This window comes from Peromyscus leucopus, chromosome X, assembly GCF_004664715.2.
Source record: "Peromyscus leucopus breed LL Stock chromosome X, UCI_PerLeu_2.1, whole genome shotgun sequence".
Taxonomy (NCBI): Eukaryota; Metazoa; Chordata; class Mammalia; order Rodentia; family Cricetidae; genus Peromyscus; species Peromyscus leucopus.
The window spans coordinates 36,067,224-36,087,431 of record NC_051083.1 but is presented as its reverse complement, the minus strand read 5'-3'; the positions used below and the strand labels follow the sequence as shown (position 1 = coordinate 36,087,431).

The 20,208-nt window shown below is 41.3% G+C and overlaps 1 protein-coding gene across 1 annotated transcript in view; it reads left to right on the top strand.

Annotated features, from left to right (window-relative positions):
• Positions 1-19,698, top strand: part of Smpx (small muscle protein X-linked) — a 51,628-nt gene extending 31,930 nt beyond the window's left edge. The window contains exon 5 of the mRNA XM_028873216.2: positions 19,633-19,698. The gene's annotated coding sequence lies outside the window, so the exon portion shown is untranslated. The remainder of the gene's footprint in view (positions 1-19,632) is intronic.
• Positions 19,699-20,208: the final 510 nt, after the last annotated feature.

Here is a 20,208-nt window from a genome sequence, read left to right as displayed (position 1 = left end):
AGCATTTCTCTAAACTTTAAAATCAATGTTAACTATTAGTAACAAGTATCTGTAGCACCATTATGATTTCCTCATCACCAGGAGCAGTCCCATTTATTATATGCTTGGGAATGGCTGATGAAGCATCCTATGTTTCACATATATATTTCATTTACCTCTTGTCTTGACTACAAGGGATGGCCAGTTCCTATATGGCAGAGTCAAAGCTAAGGTTATTCAATTGCACTAGAATCACGCAGCTTGTAAGTCACTCCAGCATCTGTAATACTCTCCACCCAGTCCTTTGAATCATGGTCACCTGCTGCATTCTTTTAGAAAATGTCCTTCTTGCCAGGCGGTGGTGGCACATGCCTTTAATCCCAGCACTCGGGAGGCAGAGGCAGGCGGATCTCTGTGAGTTCGAGGCCAGCCTGGGCTACCAAGTGAGTTCCAGGAAAGGCGCAAAACTACACAGAGAAACCCTGTCTCGAAAAACCAAAAAAAAAAAAAAAAAAAAAAAGAAAAAAGAAAATGTCCTTCTAGTCAGCCATCGTCCTTTTGAATATTTTACTGTGCCAGCTCTGAGTGACACAAGCAAAGGCTGCAGAACTGTTCCTTCCCACCAAGAGGGGTACTCAGCCACAACTCTCATGTGCTAGCTTATTTGTTTCTTGGCTTGTCTGTTCACCCATTCATTCAACCTGCCAGCATGTAGTAACTGTAAAGGATTCCCTGGGCTCAGAGATAATTGGGTACTGGGGATCAGAGCTTGTGTCCCAGTTCATCAGAGATGATTGGGTACTGGGATCAGAGCATGTAGCCCAGTTCACCAGTTAATAGGTGAAATGTTGCATGAAAGCACAGAGAATTTGCTTTCTCTTAAAGTTCTTAGGAAAAGGGAATGGTTAATGCCTGTAAAATGTGAGAGAAAGCATGAAACAAAGAAAGGCGACTGGAACGTAAAGGAAGTGAAGGAAAGGAAGTACAGGGGGTGGAGAGGAGACAGAATAGAACAAGATTATGACCACAGGGACATGGTGTGGGCCCTGACTAGGTTCAACACAGCTGTTGCAGAGAAAAGCCAGGCCTCTGCAGTGGCCCGTCTTTGCTCCCAGGATGAGCAAGGGCTTGTCAGGCGGGGTTGTGTTGTTCTCAAGTGTAGCTGTCTTCCAGCCATGAAGCCTTTTCTCTCATCCCCTCTCACGCTGTGTGCAGCCCACGCAGAAAACTCGGAAAGTGAATTCCGGGCTGTCTAATCAGACTTGGCTGCATCGTGACAACGCTGCTCGTTTCAACTCCCCGCACATGCTGTGGCATTTGAGAAGAAAGAATCACGAGGAACAAATCAAGACTTGCAGATTTCCTTGTGCTCCCTTGTCAGTGTCCCCTGCCTGTGAACTCATCAATCCACATGTTTTGGTTTATGTCTTTATGCAGATGGTGAGGTGGTAGCTGGTTTAATCCCAGGCAGGGATGGTCAATTGGCTTCCCACTGAGTGAATTTTCTATTAAGCAGTCGACAAATTAGAGTTTCTTTCATCTAGGCAGGTGGCACCAAGGCAGCTCAGAACAATTCCTCTTGAGAGCTGGAAAAACAGCAGAAAGCAAGCATGTTCTATTGCCAGGAAGTCACTGGAGGCCTTCTGTTAGAGAGTCAGTGATACTTCCTTCCACCTCAGAAGATCTGTCATGACATGGAGCAGGGGCAATTCAGCCTGGGCAGGCACTGCATCTTTTACTGCCTAGCTCTTGCTTGACTTTCTAATAGTACAGAAGATACATGGCCTTTAGTTCCAGAGACAGTTCCTGAAAACTTGCCAAGTAGGTTTACCAAATGCTAAGTGTTCAAATATTCATTTGTTCACACTCCATTTTCATTTCTTAATCATTCAGCACATGGGCTAGGTAGAATTTACCCTAACTAGAATAGCCTTTCTCCTTCAAAATGCATGTTATCATTATGAACTTTGCTTGACCAGGACAGAAATTAAAGTATGCACCCATGAATATACTAGAAGTAGATATCAAGAACTTGGAGTAGCTGGGTACAGGTGTGAGAAGGGACACTTGCTCACCGGAGAAATGAAGAAACAAGGTTTTAAATCTGAGTCAGCAAAGAGTGTGTGGGGCGATTATAGCAGTCAGTTGTGATGGCACAAGCTGGTATGGAAAGGCTCCTGCCACAGATTTTACCACCTGACAGAAGCCACTAGATGCTACATGTTCTGGAAAGCATGGAATCCACTTGTATTTCATTTCCACTTGTGCTGTATTGTGATTCCGTGACCACTCTGAGCTGAACCTACAAACAGGAAAACAAATGGTGGAGCTGTAAGGACAGTGAGGTGTTTCTGATGGGGCACCTAAGGCAAACAAGCATTGAGAAAACCTTGATTCCTTTTGCTGTCCCTGCACTCTGTCCCTGGCTTCCAAAGCTGGAAATCGTTTCCCTTTGAAATAGCATCCCCTCTGAAGAGTACCTCAGCCTATTTCTGTAGAGATCGGGAAGAAAGTGTGCTGAAAATGAAAAAGCACTAATTATCTGTGACTAATCTGAGCTCACCCGGAGGCTCCTCAGCATCCCGGAGGACCTGCGTCTCAGGCACCACCTACTTTGTTCTGCCAGAGCTTCTACTGTGTGAGTTGATTTCAGCCTGCAAGTGTCCTCATTGTCCTGGAGGAGGCATTGCAGCTCCAGTTTTCAAAACCTGTCTGGTGGCTGTTTTCCAAAGCCCTTCTCTCCAGACAGTGCTGCCAGCATTTCACTAGAGCACTTTCATTTTATATTGGATTCTTCAAGGGATTTTTCTCCTCTTCTTCCAGTTTTCAACTAGTAAATGGTTTGTAATTCTGCATTTTCCTCCGAAGAGAATCAGTGTTAGGAATATTTGGAGATTGAGCTGCTGTTTCTCCCATGTCAAAGAAAAGTTGATGAGTTTCATTTTACCCCTTGCTGTGCATTTTTAGATAGGCCTGGTAGGCAGAAAGAGGCGTCTCACCTATTGCAGTTATCTCTTATGCAAAGACCATGTAGTATTGAAGTCTGGTCCAGGGAATAAAATGAGAACCGTGTCAGTCTGAACATCCAGACAGACCCTGGTTGTTTTCTCTATTATATCCTGCCCTAACCTGCCTCACTCACACCCAATTAGTACCCTACAGGAGGGTTTCCTCTCTCTTTCTACATTACTTAATTTGGCAGTTAAATGATATTTCCATTGCAATAAGAGGGAAACAGGCAGGCAGTCACTAACAAATACAGGTGCTAAATAGTATGAGAACCTGCAGACTTTGCAAAATGGCTTCTTAAAGGGGCATCATAAGCAGGCAATAAAGAAAAAGAGGTTTGTGAGGGGTTTTATAGAAAAAAACCAAATCACATCTTTTAACTAGAATCTAGCAGTAGGAATAACATTAGCAAGCCTTAAGAATAGATTTTGAGAATTTAAAAGTATTTCCATGTTCATTCCATTTCAAGCCACTCATCAGTGCTGTAAGATCAGTCAGACAGGAATTGGATTTGCAATTCATTCTTATGTGACTTCCAACTTCACAGGGTGGAAGATTGTGGGATGTGTTGTCATTTTCCATCACTGAAGGGGAATTTTAAGCCTGGTTATGAAGTACTTCTATTTAAGTCCACATGCAATAGGGGTAATAATCCTTTCTAACCAGTAATGTTGTATCATGACAGATGTATTTCAAAAGAAATGTACTGTATCAATGTCTGCCCATATTTAGTGTTGATTTGCTTCCTGTGTCTAGTGCTGGTGATCAAATCCAGGACTTTGCACATGCTAGTGCACCACCACTGGGCTACATACCATGATGTTTAATTTAAAAATAACAGTAATTGTGCCAGTGATGAAGTAGATAAAGACACTTGCCCCCAAGCCTGGCAAAACTTGAGTTCCGTCCCCAGGACCTACATGGTAGAAGGAGAGCACAAATTCCCTCAAGTTGCCTTCTACTTGCCACATGTGAACTGTGGTGTGTTTGCACACATACATACAAATAAATGTAAAAAAGCCAACATAGTTCAGTACAGTATTTATTCATATGCAATCACCAAAGCATCACACACACACACTGACACACAGCATTCAGGATAGTGGAAATTAGGCTGAGTGTGTTAGTATCAGAAGTACTATGTAGAAAGCAATAGCTCTGGGGGGAAGCTTTACTTCAAAGTGCCCTAAATCACCATTCTATAAGTGAATTCTTCTGTAAAGCTTTCCATCATCAGCAGAAGACAAGAAAGGTATCTTAGATTCCCTGCAGCATCATATATATACAAAGCTTGCTTCTTATTACCTGTCAGGAAGCAGAGAGCCTGGAAGTCATTTTGTGCCAAATTCAATCCAATAACGAGCCAATTATAGGCCTGCTTCCACTGCCAGGAACACGCCACTCCACCAACCCAGCTGGTTTCAGATCCCCTGGTGGGCAGGAAGAGGAGCTCATGGCCCAAATGAGTCCAAATTGCTGATAATGCTCTAGACCAGTGGTTCTCAACCTTCCTAATACTTTGACCCTTTCATACAGTTCCTCATGTGGTGGTGACCCCCAGCCATAAAATTATTTCCATTGCTACTTCATAACTGTAATTTTGCTACTGTTATGAATTGTAATGTAAATATCTGTGTTTTCTGATGGTCTTAAGTGACCCCTGTGAAAGGGCCATTTGAACCCCAAAGGGGTCATGACCTACAGGTTGAAAACCACTGCTCTAGACCAATGGGGATGGCAAATGTAACTACATAACAATGCTTCTGGAAGCTCTTCACACATCGTGCTCCTGTCATCCCTTCATAGATGAGTCCACACTCAGTTTCCTCTCCTGGGTATACTCTTTCTCACTAGGCAATCAAATTCTGAACTATCCAGAGGTAGTTGCCAGGGCTCTGCCTCTTGCACCACAGGCCAACTTTGCATAATCTGCTGCAATTCTGCAGCCTTTATCACAGCATGAACTAGGACCACAGAACCTGTAACCCAGCCTCACTACTGACAGCCCTACTACACACGTAGGAGGTAAAATGCCAAGAAACTTGAGTTAGGTGAAATCGAAAGCTGTCTCGATTAAAAATCCAAACAGCTCTGTGAATTTTGGCCGACATTTCCAACCTGCCGAGATCATTGCAGGGTTAGATTCTAGAATCCAATAGTGTAGTTATTCTTCTTGGCTGACTTTGCATGGATGGCCTGCCAATTCAAGAAGCAAGCCTTTTCCTATTTTTAACTGAGGTCTTGAGGAGAATGGGGACCATGGCAGCACCAAGGACAGCATTCTTGGCAGTGGTCTTGGAGTATGAAGAAAACTCTTAGATGAGAACAATGGTTTTCAATTAAAAACTAATTTTTTTAGCTAGCATTCAAAAGCATTGGTTTCATTATGACATTTTCATACATATGCAATATTGTACTTAGATCACATTTTCTCCTTACTTCCTTTCCACATATGCCTTCTCCTCATAAGTTTCCTTCCTTCCCCCAAACAGTCCCTCAAAATTTAATGTTAAAATCATCTGGAGGGATTTCTGGGTCTTAGATTTCTAGGCTAAACCTGGACATTCCTGATTCAGTAGGTCTGGAATGGATCCCAAAATGTGCTTTTGTGACAAGTTTCCATGGTGGCCACTGTTACTGCTGCTGGTGGTTTGGGGATTACGCTTTGAGAGCCACTGACATACAGCATGCCTATCCCTCCACTCACCCCAGTTTTATAGCCAAGATTCAAATATGTATTAAGAGACTTAGCCAGACTTTTTTGCTGAAGTTTAGTAAAGCAGTGATCACAAATTCTTGTTTCCAATGACCAGGCAACATTCTAAGTACCCATGAGACTCAAATGAAGAAATGTATGTAAATATGCCATTGTAAACCTGGCGGCAGTGGTGCACACCTTTAATCCCAGCACTTGGGAGGCAGAGCCAGAGGGATCTCTGTGAGTTCGAGGCCAGCCTGGTCTACAGAGATCCAGGACAGGCACCAAAACTACACAGAGAAACCTTGTCTCAACAAAACAAAACAAAACAAAACAAAACAAAACAAAACAAAACAAAACAAAACAAAATCAAAACAAAAAGATGCCATTGTATAAGTGAGAAAACAGAGGGACAGAGCAGGTACATGCTTTTTCTCAATGTGGCACAACTAGACAGTGGGGCAGCCAGGATTCAGGCTGTGCAACACTCAATCATATTCTAAGGAGGTTTTCCATGTGGCAGATAGGACAGCCCCCATGTGGTTTAATAGGCTTTGGATATCACAAGAGACAATCCTCATGTAAATAATAAGGACTTCTACCAATGTTATAGATTTATCTACTAGCCACTTAGACTCATAGATACAATCTTAATTTCTTCAAGTGTTTATTAAGTGCTGACAATGTTACAGACCAGAGGTTGACAAGTCAGAGCTCAGTATGCCACTGACTCTTCTTTTTAAAATTCTCAAGAGTGTTCTAGATTTATATGCAGTTGTAAGAAATAATACAGACAAACCTCTGGATAAAATGATTGAGAAGATGAGAAATCATTTTTGCAACCTCTGTGAAAATATTTCTTTAATTTTGCATTGTGGTGTTTGTATGGGTGTGTACAAGTATTTCTGGAGGCCAGCCCTCAGCAGTGGATGCCTTCCTTAATCAACTCTCCACCTTAATTCTTTGATACAAGGTTTCTCATTCAACCTGGAGCACATTCATGAGGCTAGGCTGTCTGGATAATGAGCTGGAAGGTTCTACCTGTCTCTGCTCCCTCTTGCCCTCAGTGCTGGAGTTACACCTATGCCAGTCTTTCATGTGGGTACTGAGTATCTTAAGCCCTCAGACTTGTGAAGCAGACACTTTAATGACTAAGTCATCCCCCAGTCCTATATGAAGATATTTCTAATGAAGACTTTGTCAAGTTCTAGGTGTACAATAATACAAAGGAGCTGGATGTGATAATCTTCATTCAAACACTCTTACGGATGTCCAACTAGTAGAAGTAAAACAGAAAGGAGGGTCTAAATTTGAACACCTTTCATGTCCAAGAGCAGACAGAACCAAAGGATCCCAGCTACTTGGATGAGCGATAGCCAGGTTTATAGCTTATTTAAAAATATTATGATGTAAGAACTGAAGTTGATTTTTGAACAATTGGGTTGTTCAGGCTTGGACTCTGAGCAAGAATCACTTATACTTATTCTAATTATCTTTACATCAGAGCAAAATGCTAGATCTAGTTGGAGCATTGATCTGTGGTACTGATTGCACATTAGGGCCGCAGGGATCTGCCTACTTACCAACCACCTCTTGGAGGAAAAGTAGACTTGGTGACCAAAAGGTGATTTTGATGCTTGTCTGAGAAAAACTGAGTTGGAAGATGTTCATCACATTCTCTCTTGACAAATTGACTGAAATCATTCCGGATTTGGAAAGTGCTTCTTTGGCTAAATATCAAGGCTGTTGGGATGAAAGTCTCCAAATGTGAAAAACAACCACGCTTTCCTAGTATAGATGTATACTTCTGTATACAGTGACTCATTGGTGAGCCATGGCTTATTCTTGGGATAAGACATGGAGAAAGATATTAAGCCATCCAGATTGACATAGGAGTCCAAACAATAGCCAGATTATGCTTACGGGAGAGTTGAAGTCATCCCAGTTCCCACAGCCATGCTGTGTTTCATTGACATTGTGTCACATGTCCATCCAGCTGTGCTTGGAAGGCCACAGCCTCATAGGTCAGAGGACCAGCAGTGCCATTTATTCCAACTAAAACCCAAGACCCAGACCTATGCTGAGGTCTTCTCTATACTCTCTGCTTTCCAGATCATGTCCCTTACCCTGGAGAATCACTTGGGTTTAACCACAAACTTGGCTACTTTTAAGTCTTATCCAAGCTTATTTCCCTCTAACAACAAAGTAAGTAGCCATTTCATTAGAGTTTTTCTTTCTTTTTTTGTTTTTGTTTTTCAAGACAGGATTTATCTATGTTACAGCTCTGACTGTCCTGGAACTCACTTTGTAGACCAGCCTAGCTTCGAAGTCACAGAGATCAGCCTGCCTCTGCCTCCTGAGTGCTGGGATTAAAGGTGTGTACCACCACCGCCCAGGTATGGAGTTTCTTTTTAACAAGCCCAGTCTGGGTGTGCAAACAAAAATGGATTGTGTTTTCAGCATGATGTGCTAAGAACTAATAGCCAGGTGCTGAACTATTGTCCTGTAAGTTTTGGGTCAAGGTCAGCCAGTCAGAAAAGGCTAAACTTTCCAGTTCTCAGAATGCTGGTTCTGTACAATTTGACTGTCTCTTCCTTCTGTCCCTTCAAGAAGTATCCAAAGCCATATGATTCTATCCTGCAACTAGGATTATGCTTCTGACTTTCATATATAACATCAGCTTTTCACTATTCTTATCAATAATACCCATGCAACTGACCGAAAATAGAACAACTGGACTTAGCTAAGGCAAACTATACTAGCTATTGCCGTGCAACAAGGAAGCACAAACTTAGTAACTTATAAGAACAATACTTATTACATCATTCAGAAGGAGCTGAGGTAAGTGACTCCAGCCTAGACTCCTCCCCGAATGCTAGTCAGGATATCAGCTGGAACAAAGTGTTGACAAAACCAGATGGTCCAGTCCCAGGGTGGCTCACTCACAGTGCTGGCTAGCTGCTGCTGATTGTTTATCAGTAGGTTTTAGTGCCTTCCCTGGGGACCTCACCCATTGGGCTTCTTTCCAGCCATGGCAGCTGGCTTGCCACAAAGCATGTGATCCCAGCAAGTGAAATATTTTGTGACCTAGTGCTGCAAGTCACACTCTGTCACTTTTGTGATGCACTATTGATTGTCACAAATCAGTCCTGTTTTGTGTTGAAGGGAACAACATAGGGGTCTGAATTCCAGGATCAAGGATCACTGGGGGCTATTTTGGGGGTGTTTATTTTTAGAGACGATAAAACTGAGTTCCAGAGAAGTTGCCGAAAGCCATGTAGCTATTTGCTCTATCTTACACATACACAGTAACATATTCGCTGTGCTTCCATCTCTATAATGCCTACTCACTGCCAACTTTCCCAAGGACTGCTTGTTCTCCTCCCTTCCTCCTCCTCCCCTAGTCCCTTTTCCTCATCTTTTCCATCCATCTCCCCCTTTCTCCCCACTCTCTTCTCCTTCCTCCTCCTCTTTCCTCCTCTCTCCTCCTTCCCTCTCTTTGCCTCCTCCCCCTTTTTCTTCTTCCTCCTCCTTTTCCTCCCACCCCCCTTTCTCCATTTGTTTTGTGTTGAAACTAGCGAAGCAGACCAGGTCAGTCTCAAACTGTGCTAAGCCTTTTGCCCCTCCTCTGCCTCTGAAGTCCCAGGGTTACAGGCATGTGCCAATATGTCTGCTTCACTATTTCATATACGTATTTGAAACACTAAATGCTGTTTATTTTTGTGAAGATGGGAAAGATTTTTTAAAGCATGATGCCGCTTTCCTTGACGCTCCTAGCAGATGAAACCACTATAAACCATATCTAAACAAAGCACAGACTTTGAACAGTAGGGGATATGATTTCTTCACTCATTTGAGTCTTTAGGATCCAGGAGGAGAGAGAGAGAGAGAGAGAGAGAGAGAGAGAGAGAGAGAGAGAGAGAGAGAGAGAGAGAGAGAGAGAGAAAGAGAGAGAGAAACTAAAAATTTTACATGTGAGAGGTAGGTTTTAACTTTTCTTACCCTATTTTACTTGTTTTCTTTGCAGTTATTTTCTTACCCTCTCTTTTGATTTCTGAGGGCAAAAATCAGAATAAGCAAAAGTAGTAAAAATCAAAATGATAGTCCATCCCTAGGAACTCTCTACAAGAAGCACAGCAATTTTTTCTGAAAAACTTATTTCTGAACATATACAAAGACATTCATACCCATATATACACCAGTTTTTAAGGACAATACTGAAAGCCATGGTGAATATTATCAGTTCTCTCCAAGATTCTATTTGATGTAGATAGCTTCTAAGAAAGGAAACAAGAAAGCAACCTCTTGTATATTCTCTATCCTTTTTCAGTCAGTTCAAAAATGACAAGGCCTGTCATCCTTGATCAACTTATCTAGTCAGGAGATATGACACCTTTCTCGCTGCCTGACCTATTTTGTTTAATGGGGCTGGCTCCTTTGCCCTCTGACGAGCTACCTTTTTGCTCGTGTTCCATTTATAGCAGGGTTTTTATTAATGGTTAAATCGTTAGGAATGGATCTGTCTCCCTCACAAGGCCTGTCCCCTGTTCAAAATTAAGCCATGACATCTAAGAAGCTGTCCATTTCTACTTTATTTAAAGTCAAATTCCTCCCCGCCCACAAATTCCTTTGAAGTGACAGGTAAAGTGCTCAGTATTGGTTAGGTCTAACTGCATGCTCCAGAATCCAGTCAGTTAGGAGCTGTCTTGTATTTACTACTCTAAGTAATGTTTTCATGACCTGTAAGACTTTTTTTCAGCCTTCCATGGAATCTGGAGATGTAGAATTGAAATGCTTTTTTTTTTCTGAGAAATCCAGTTTTCTACTGAGTCCCCAAGCCCTTCTTTTTTTTCCTGCAACTTAGTTTTAGCTCACTCGTTTCTTTTTTTAAAATATAATTTTATTTCATTTATTACTACTGTTGTTGTTGTTGTTGTTGTTGTTGTTGTGGTGGTGGTGGTGGTGGTGGTGTGTGCATGGCACACAGGTATATGCGTATGCACATTCCATGGCATCTATGTGGAGGTCAAAGAACAACTTTCTGGAGTCTATCCTCTCCTTCTACCATGTGTATCCTGGGGATTGAACTCTGGACAGCAGGTTTGCATGACAGCTAAGTCGTCTTGATGGCTGTCAAGCCCTTGTTAACTCCCTTCAATTCTCCTCTCAGTACATTCAGATCTCTCCCAACCATCTACACCACTAAATGCTTGAAGATAACATGACACAGACTGAAAGCCTTGCCTGGAAGTCAGAGGAAGGGTGTGTTGATTTATAAGCTCTGTGTGGGTCTTTGAGAATAATAGCACAGTTCACATTATGTGGGAGGCAGTCTGCTAAATGCTTTAATGTGTTATCCTCACAGAGCTTGACACTATTATTTTTCTATCAATAAAAAAAATGGGGCTCAAGTGGTTAGGCAACTTGTCCAAGGTGTACAAGTAGAAAGCAGGAGAGCTGGGATGTGAAGGCTTGGTATGGTGTCCATAATAGGCATACAGACAACATGACCAAATCTATAGTCAGGAGCTCACTTGGTACCCAGCAGGGAAGCAGGTTGGGCTAAGGGTGTTGAAGCAGTTTCTCAGATGCATTGATTACAGGCATTAATCAAAGCTTTATTTCAGAGTTTCTTAAAGAGGCTTCAGAAGTCCTGCTCAAATCTTGGAATAAGAAAAAAATGGGGCTAGCAAACATTGTGAGCCCAGGTACAAGTGATCATTAAACTCTGTTACAAGGCAAATTTAGCAGAGCAGGTAAATCTAATTTCCCAGAAGGGACTCTTAATCTCATTAAGTTTATCAGAAAATCTCTCAGGTTTTATTGGCAGTGTTTCCCAGAAGAATGCTTTTATTACACCAGAGACCAAATGCTCTGTTCTGGCTCAAGTTTGGAAGCATTTTCTTTCACCAAAACCGGCTCTTTCTAGATATGGGTTTCTCCTCCTCCGTAATGTTAGCTTTGGGGCCAGAGAACTCCACTGTGGGGATTGCTCAAGGATGCTTGCTCATGTCACTGGCACCCTTTCCTCCTCGTTGTAATAATTAAATGTGTCTTCACACATTGTCACCTGTCTGCAGTGCCAAGCCCTGGTGAGAATCACTTCTCTAGACCCTTTGTTTTCTACATATGGTCCTTGGAACAACAGCATTCCCTAGGAAGGTGGGGAGGGGGCACACACAAGCTCAAGCGTCATCCCCAGACTTTACAAAGTCAGAATCTGCAGTTTAACAAGATCCCTAGGGCATCCGGACATCGAAGTGTGAGTAGCCCTTCTAGACCTGTGTTTGTCAACCTTGACTTCGCACTAGAGTACCCAGGAAACTGTAAAAACTGCTGATTGCAACCCTAGGGACTCTGATGTAGTGGCTCAGGAGCCTGGGCTCTGGGATTACAAACAAATTTCCAGGTGATTCTACTGTACAGCCAACTTTGATATCCTGTTTTGAGTTAAAAAAAAATGACCACAACTTAGGAATGACTTACAACAGCCTATAAATGAGCCCTTTACGATATACTTTTCCTTTCCCTGAACATCTTTTTCTGACTTTTTAACTCTTTAGATTATGTAGTTAAAATATTTTGGTGCAGTTGGACATAGTGGCACATGCTTTAATCCCAGCAGTCAAGAGATAGAGGCAGGTGGATCTCTATGAGTTCAAGGCTTTGTGAGTTCGAGGCCAGCCTGGTCTATATGGGCAGTTCCAGGACAGCCAGAGCTACACAATGGAGAGACCCTGTGTAAAAAAAAAAATTTGTAACGTCTTGAAAGGTTAGGATTAGGTCATAGTTAGCTTTTAAAATAGAAGTTGAATGATTAATGGTAGGTGGAGGATAAAAACATTGACTTGAGCTTTTAAGATGGGCATTCAAATCATCCTTCTCATCCTTGAATGCTTGTACTTCTAAAAACATTCCACAGACAATCCTGTCAAGAAAAGGGGCTTGGGGACTGGAGTTCAGGTGGTAGAATGCTTGTGTTTAGCCCTTGGATCAGTTGGTACCACTATATAAACCAGGCATGGTGGCACATGCCTGTAATTTACTGGGGAGTTTGGGCAGAAACATTAGAAATTTAAGGCCATTCTTGGCTACATGATGAGTTCAAGCTAGTCTGGGATGCATGAAGATATGTCTGAAAAGAATAGTTTTTTTTTAATGAAATATATAGTTATATAAAGATCCCCTGCAAGTTGGGAATCAAAACACTAACATCTTAATCTATGGTTAAAGAAAATGAACTCATAATACCATATGTATTTTTTATTTATCATTCATCATATCACTCTATCTTTCATATTTCCTCAGGTGGCTGTAACAGTTTGCCTAATAGACCTATTATTGGATTGATTTCTTAATGTTTTTCAAAGGCCTAAAAGCAAATAATCATTTTCATACCATTGTACATTTAAACCAAGCCACTGTAATTTGGGGATTATGTGTAAATTAAGAAAAGCCTCATCAAGTGGGATGGGGTGTGAATTAATGGTAGATGATGTGCTTATCCTGTGTGGCCCTGGGTTCAATCTCTAGCCTCAAGAAAAAAAAAAGAAGTGTCTTGAGAACAAACACCTGGAAGGCCCCATCACACTGTTCCCCTGGTATTTATTTATACATTTTTAAACACACAGCTAAACTATGAGGAGGCAAGAAATTTATTCATTAAATATAGGTATTCATTAGAACAAGTACAAGAATATTTAAGTAAAAAATTTAAAATATTTAAAATTTCTATTTACGTGCATGTGATTGTGCCTGTGTGCCTGTGCCTGTGTGTGTGTGTGTGTGTGTGTGTTTGTGTGTGTGTGTGTGTGTGTCCAGAAGAGGGCATTGATTCCCCTGGAACTGCAGTTAATAGGCAGTTGAGGGCTTCCTGATATGAGTGCTAGGAACCCAACTCAGGTCCTCAGAACTGAACCTGGGTCCTCTGGAAGGGCAACAAGCACTCTTAACCACTACACCATCTCTCCAGTCCTGTTAGTCAAATTTTGATACACTACAGATATATTTCTTTGTATCTGTTATCCACACATAAATATGCATTTCTTTATGTTTGTTATTCCACTGCTGCACTGATGAATGTACAGAAATCTGTACAATCTGTACAGATTACTTATTCCCATTTTATGAAAGGGTTGAAAAATAATTTAGCATGGGGAAAGAGATCTCAGCTGTTAACTAGCTACAACTCAACCATTCTTGATGTAAATTTCCTAATTAACAAAATGAGCCATGCCCCAGCTCCACCGCCTTAAAGCCATACTTTTTATCTGAATGCTGAGACTTTGGACAATTCATTATGATCATTGTTATTGCACAGTCAACCAGCTCTAAGGTGATCTCTAGGACAATATGGTTTCCAGCCATGCATGACTGAAAGAAGGCAGGGATGCCTGCATTTAAAAAAATGGTTTACATTAATTATGTCAAGACACTGTCTAACCATTTGGGGTTTTCTAGAGCCTACAGCTGCCATAGACCATTGCTTGGTAGCTGTAGGAACAGTCTGGGTATTTTTTATATAAACACCCTTGTCTCTAGGCATAGGATTTTAAGACACATGTACACGATACAAGTCTTTCTTCATTATTTGGAAAAACTTTGTTGAGACAGCAGTCCCCTCAACTTACCACTTTGTCCACCACTAGAGGTTACTGAGTTTTGCTTTACTAGAGAAGTTTTTTTTTTTTTGTCACATACTTTAGTAAAATACTTCTAATATTTGGCTTAGAATTTTGTTTCACTGACTTTATGAGTCTTTGTTTCAGATTAAAAAAAGATTCCTAGGCTCAGAGTTGCCTAAATAGAGTTATAGTGGCACATGCCTTCTCTTCTTGTGGGTCTGTCATGTTTCTTATATGCTGTTGTAGCTTGCACTACCAACCTCATGGTGTGATCATAATGACTCCATAGGACAGTGTGTGTGGATGTGCCTTGCAAACTCTAGAAGGCTCCACAAATGCCAGGACCTTGCCTTAATCTGCTAACCCCTAATGAACTTCAAGGCTTGAACCAGTGTGCTCAGAGTATACGGTTGGCCATTGCAAATGAAACCAGAGTACAAGGCACTGCCTGTCTCTGAGTGTCACTACTTCGGAGTGTCATTGTGTTTATGGGTGTATGATTTGACACCACATAGGAGGGAGTAATTGCTGCACCACCCGCAGAGTGTGTGGTCAAAGGAACAAATGCAGACAAGTGTTGAGTGGACTTCATTTCCCATATGATGTATGTGGGATCACAGTGACTATGAGTAAGCCAGCTATAAATGGGTCATGGTGAGGCATAAACATCATATGATCCTCAGCCTAGACGGAGAGTGACACAGGGGAGGGATTTAGTATATTTCTTACAGCAACCAAAATGTGCCTTGGTCAAAGGGAAATTGGAGGAGGGGCTTCTGGCTTTTAAATTTCAGGGAGAAAAGAAGTGTTGGGTAATTGTCAAGTGACTTTTCAGCAGGGTGTTTCACCTTCCTTCATAAGGCTAGGACACAGAGGAGTCACTGACAACTGTTTTCTAGGTGGTGAAGCATCGTGGCCCTGGTGATTGCCCAACATACTTGCATTCCAACACCCTGACAAACAAGTGTGCTTTACAGCATGGGCAATTTTAGCTCTGGATATCTTCCCATTGATTCCATTTCTAAATTAGAGCCCTGACTCAGAGAAGAGAGTGCTGGTCTCTGGATTCCTGACTTTTTTTGTATTCTGGTATCAGCCATGTATTCTCAGTACACAGTGAGTCCCATGAGGTCAGAGATACAGACTACTCCTCTGGGACTTTGTAGTCCAGGGAAGATTATGTTTGACCTTATCAATGAGCACAGTTCTGTGCCTGGGCTCACTGGGCCATCTTAAATTCTATGGGAAAGGGAGCTGGGGTGAGCTACAGGGTGATCTATAAGACAATGGGGAAGTTTCTGTTGTCCTATCTATTACTTTCTGCCTGGCTCCTACAGAAACAACCAGGCTTAATACGTAGATAATGGGGTGCCTAGCACATAATACATAATCAAAACCGGTACCGTCACCATCAGCTCTTTGTCTTTTCCCACGTGAAGTATAGGCTTGTGGCAAGACCCAGCCAGCATCTGTCTCTCTAACCAGGGTTTTGCAGACTGCTTTGGCTCTTAAGCACAGTGGCTGAGGGGAAGGAGCCTATTCCTTTAAGGCTAAGGCCACCTAAATAATATTTCTCAGTAAAGCCATGATTTCATCTAGCTGGGAAGATGCCTAGTGATCAGAGTCCTCATGGTGCCTGTCATATAAATGGTAACATTTCTGGGTTGCAGACAGTGTTTCACTGTCTGGACATTTCTCAGAGAGAAATCACACTTCACAGAATATGCCTCAGTGACAATTTGCTATGGATCATCACCCCTTTTATGCTGTTCAGAGAAGTCCAAGGAATGTCTTAGCTTCAAGGTCAGCTTGTCATGGACCTCTCACTTAGCCAGAAAGGCTGGCCATATGTCACCCAACACAGTGCTCACTGCAATAAATTGAATATAACACACTCTAGTCATGATGGGACTCTGTCTGGGGTCTAGAGAAGAATTGACAGCACAGCGGGGACATAGCACATCAAATCATCAGTCTTGGTTTATTGAATCTATGACCCCTTGCTCATTCCTGCTGCCTCACATCGAAGAATGTGAGGCTATCTATAACTCCAACACAGTTATCATTTCTTGGTCCTATTCGTCAGTCCTGCAGTTGATAGGCAATCAGGTGTAAGCAGAAATGGATAGGGCACATGCATACCCTTTAGAAAGTCATAGCCCATGGCAGGAGAGTTATAGTGGGAAATGCAAGGGGAAGAAGATGATGTACATAAGCAGACTTACACCATTCAGGGGTCACACAGAGAAGCATAGAGAGGTGGGGTTTCAGTCTAAATTTTTAAGCAAAGGGCAAGAAGTCTGATGGCCTTGCCATGTTGCAGAAACAGTGCGTATGTGGTTCAGTGAACTCAGAGGGCAGAAGGATGAGAGAGAACAGTTACAGACAGGACTGGCATGGTGATCAGTATGAGTATATGGGACTGTCAGTCAGTGATCTACATCTCATCTAGAAACCCAGAACAGAGACAAAAGTGGCATCTTACTTACTCTTGGTGACTTTAGAAAATTGGTAGAAAAAAAAATTCCCTTAAATATACAGCAATGAAATGAATAAATAACATATACTGTCAATATACAAGGGAATTCAATCTAGCCTTAGAAATTCTGCATTGTAGGTCATGGATGAACTGGTCAGTATTATGCAAAGTGAAATTATACTCACAGAAAGACATATACTATATGATTTTTTTATATGATGTACCTATCTAGTCAAACTCATAAAAGCAAAGATTCTTGCTAGGGGATGGAGGGAGGAAGAAATAAGGGATCACACATCAATGGATATGAAATTTCAGTTAAACAAGATGAATTATCTATAGGGATCTTACATTTTACCTAAGCCAACAATAACATATTTTACATTTAAATGTTTGTTGAGAGTAGATCTCATGTTGTGTTCTTACTACAATACGAAAATCAAATTCTACAGAAATTCAAGAGGTCATTTCATTTTACAACCATAATGGCTTCCTGCTTTCCCCTCTAGTTCAAAGAGCCATACAAATCATCTTTGTTAGTAGACTGGAAAGAACGTCAGAGTCAGGACACCTAAGTTAAAATCCATTTTTTTTTTCTATTTAGAAGATGTGAGGCTTTGAGCAAGTCACTTTGCTTTTGGAAGCTCTTTGCATTTTATCTCAGCAAGGAGAACAATGCAGCCTACATCATGGCAATGCTACAAATGTTCAGAGCCATGTGGGGCTCTGTGATCTCTACAGATGCATACTGGGAAGCAAAGCTTTCTAAAAGATGTCAGCTGTACACTTCTCAGGGATCATAGGCCATTTCTGGGCTCCATTACTCCCACTAGCTATAAGAGATATGGAGAAATATAGTATTTGGCTTGCCAATTTTTGAAGTAGAGAAGAAATTGAGGGCTGTGGAGAGAACCAAGCCTTAGTTTTCACCCCAGCAGACACATCACCTTTGCCTGCAGATTTTTTTTTTAAATCTAGCCATTGGTGATAAAAAGGTATTTATTCTGCCTAGAAACAATTTGTCCCATTCACATAAGTAAAACACACAAAGAATGGCACTCAAGACTAATGGAAAACAAATGTGTCAATAATGTTTGATACTTGGTGGGGAAGAGCTTTGGAAAGAAACGGCACTTTGTTATTAGCTATTGCTGCATAATGAATAGCTCCCAAATCCAATGATGAAAACAAAAGACGTTTTCATTCTGGCTCATGTGTTTTGTGTTTAGCTGATCTGGCTGTACTCAATTATGAGTCTTCAGGTCTTTTAGCTCTTTGCTACAGGTTTCTCATTCTTTGGGGGGTCAAAAGGCTTATGTGGGCATACTCATGTTATGGCAATAGCAGAGGAGCAACTAAGCAAGCAAAAGCATGTAATACTTTTTAAAGACACTTCTGTCTCATTTCCTTGGCCAAAGAAAATCACATGTCCAAACTCAGCCATTAGAACTTAAACCCTCCCCACAATGGTAGGAAATTATAGTTACATGGCCATGGAAATGGATAAAGGGTTGAATTAGAGTCATGAATCCAAATTTCTACCAGGCTAGGTTTTGCCAAGTCATAGTTGTTTTTTTTTTTTACAGAATTGATTTTACAATGCTATTCAGTTCTACATAACAGTCACAGATTCCCTTGTTCTCTCCCTTCCTGCCCCCTCCCCTTCCTCCCAGCCCACCCCCCATTCCCACCTCCTCCAGATCAAGGTCTCTCCTGAGGACTGGGATCGACCTGATAGACTCAGTTCAGGCAGGTCCAGTCCCCTCCTCCCAGATTGAGCCAAGCGTCCCTGCATAAGTCCCAGGTTTCAAACAGCTAACTCATGCAACGAGCCCAGGACCTGGTACCACTGCCTAGTGGCCAAACACCCTAATAGTTGTGCCAGAAACCCCATCCAAGGACTGAGGAATCTGGATGCAGACATCCACGGCTAGGCCCCGGGTGGAGCGCTGGGAGTCTAATTAGTGAGAAAGAGGAGGGTTTATATGAGCGAGAATTGTTGAAACCAGGGTTGGATAAAGCACAGGGACAAATAATCAAATGAATGGAAACACATAAACTATGAACCAAAGGCTGAGGGGCCCCCAACTGGATCAGGCCCTCTGAATAGGTGAGACAGTCGGTTGGCTTGATCTGTTTGGGAGGCCAAGTTATAGTTTTAAATTCAGTATACATTTTTAATTCTTTAGAGGAACACCATCCTAATTCAGTCCACAATTACTTAAATCACTAGAACCAAAGTTGATGGTTATACTATACTGTTTTTTCACAGTTCACATTGTATACTTAGAATTGAGAGATTCATTTGTAAGTAAAAATGGGGTCACATACCTTCTTTAACTTGTGCTAATCATATTGGTATATAAGCTGTCCCTAAAAATATCTCATGAAAACTAAACCAAACAACGAACTTAAAGAGGATACTGCATTAAGTGAACTAAGCTAGCTAGAGAAAGGATACTGTATGACCTTACTTGAAATCTAAATATTGAGTTTTCAGAAGCAGAAGTAGAATGGTGGTTTCCAGGGACTGAAAGAATGTGAAATGTTGAGAAGGCACAAAATGTCAGTTACATGGCAAGAATGTTGTCAGTATGGTGACTACTGTTAATAATGTAGTACATGTTTGAAAATTGTTAAGAGAGTAGCTTGTCAGTCTTCTAACCATAAAAAAGTGTGAGTTGTTATAGATGCTAATTAGCTTGATTTAATCACTTCATGGTGTATACATATATCAAAATATCACATCATATTGTAAATATAGAGTTTCTGTTTGTTAGTCATATCTTAATAAAATTAAGGAGGGAAAGAGGCTAATGATATGTTTGCTTTTTCTTTTGCAGGATTGACATGAAGAATTAAAGGAGGAAAAATGGGTTGAAATAAACACAATTCTTTAAAAAATTTTATATATTTGTATGATTATGAATTTCCTGAATGCCCAAGACTCTGGCAAAAATATCCTCTTTGTGCATTTCTTTTTCTTCTTTCTAGTAGTTTGCACTTCTCACTTCAGCTACATTTTTGGCACCTTGCAGAGCAAATCAGCCCATGAATTCAGCAGCCAGGGAGTGTGGTTTGTAGGAGAGATGTGATCATATGGAGGGTACGGCAATGTGCCTGCAGTGGTTTGGATGTTAAGGTCTAAGTTACTTCTCGCAGTCTTTTGGTCAATATTTAAGAAGTCTTTTAGTTTTTCACCTTTTAAATTAGCTCAATTAACTTCTTATGAGTTCAAATAAATGTTTGAGTAGATGTAAAATATGAATCTAGACTAAATTAATTTTCATATCTTCAGATAGCTACATGTTCCCTAAAGTGGAGAGAAATATGATCTATGAAGCAGTCAAATTCCATATTGACTAAGTGGGGACTTCTGAATTAGGTACCATGGGAAACACTATGGCTGGCTGGTCATT